Here is a 1,614-nt window from a genome sequence, read left to right as displayed (position 1 = left end):
CACCATTGTTTTTTCATCATGAAAATTCTCTTTAAGGCTGAAGTCCTTGAGTAAAAATATCGTGCCACTACTTTTCATGTAGTTCATTGGTATCTCTCAAATGCATTTAAAAAGTAAAACTTTAAGTTTTCTTCTCAAGACCCAGTTTGCGTAACTTTTTGTAAAAATCTAATGTTCAATCAAAAGGAATCTTAAGTCTGTAGTTGCTGAGTACACTGCTATTTAAATCCATATCAGTTTCCATGTCCATATATTTATACGTGTATAGTCAATTGTTATTTTTATATGTATGTTTATAGTCGATTTGTTAATTTTATGTGATTTTATCATTTATAACCTTAAACTTGTCTGACTGCTTTATCAGCTTATTGATAGAAGTGTCTTTAAATATACTGCTATGAATGTGGACTAGTTATTCTAAAGATTTTTATGTATACACCTTTAAACTATGGGTGGAATAGGATCTTCCATATTTTGGGGTGCACACAGATTTGGAGTTAATGTATCATCCTCATTGATTAACTTCTTTTCTCATTATGAAAATTTTGTTTTTATTTCTAGTAATGCCTTAAAGTCTCAGTTATTCCGTACTAACCCATCTTCTAGTTCACTAATTCATGTTCTGCTCTGTACTCTTGCTTTTCTCAATTATTGGATTTAGCCCTTGTAGTTTATAGTTTTATGATGTTCATCTGATTAAATATTTGACTTTCTCTCTCTCTGTCTCATGTATCTATGTCTCTTTATTTTCATTTTAATTTTAGGTAAAGTTATTTTTTCTGGTGAAATTTCCAACACTTTCATTTTTTTTTCCNAAACTTTCGTCACCATTTTCTCATTCAGCAAATGATATCCCTTTGGTGTAACAAGAATGGAGGTCTCAGAAAACTGTACAGAACTTCTACAGACTGTAATTTTCAGTATATAAGATTCCCAATTTTTTAAATTGCATTTTGCATTAGGGTGCTTGTATACTGATGGTAATATTTAACAGAGAAACTTTATTTTGCAAGCTCATTATAACTGAGGGCAAGTAGACAAATTATCACCAAGAGTATTTGATAGAAAAATCAGATTCAAATCTGGTGGGAAAAACAACATTGAGGAGGCGGGTTACATGCATGAAACCTGGAATCAAACAGAGCTTGGTCCAAAACTTTATTTTGCCACTTTCTAACTATATGCATTGGAAAGTAATAGACTGTTGAAAATTCAGCTGCCTCATCTACAAATATGAAACAATAATTTATGTCTCATTAGGAAATAGAGATAGTGGTTGTCACAGTTAGTGTATCATAATAGGTATATTACCTAATTATTTTCACCTGGAGATTGGTAGCTTGTAAGAACTCAATAAAGATTATATTTCTTATCATTATCTTCGTCATTGTCATTATCATCATCATCTTTATTGTCCTCATCAACATTATTATCACCATTGTTTTTTCATCATGAAAATTCTCTTTAAGGCTGAAGTCCTTGAGTAAAAATATCATGCCACTACTTTTCATGTAGTTCATTGATATCTCTCAAATGCATTTAAAAAGTAAAAATTTAAGTTTTCTTCTCAAGACCCAGTTTGCGTAACTTTTTGTAAAAATCTAATGTTCAATC

The sequence above is a fragment of the Galeopterus variegatus genome, unplaced genomic scaffold, assembly GCF_000696425.1.
Source record: "Galeopterus variegatus unplaced genomic scaffold, G_variegatus-3.0.2 Scaffold679, whole genome shotgun sequence".
NCBI lineage: Eukaryota > Metazoa > Chordata > Mammalia > Dermoptera > Cynocephalidae > Galeopterus > Galeopterus variegatus.
This window is presented reverse-complemented; position numbering follows the sequence as displayed.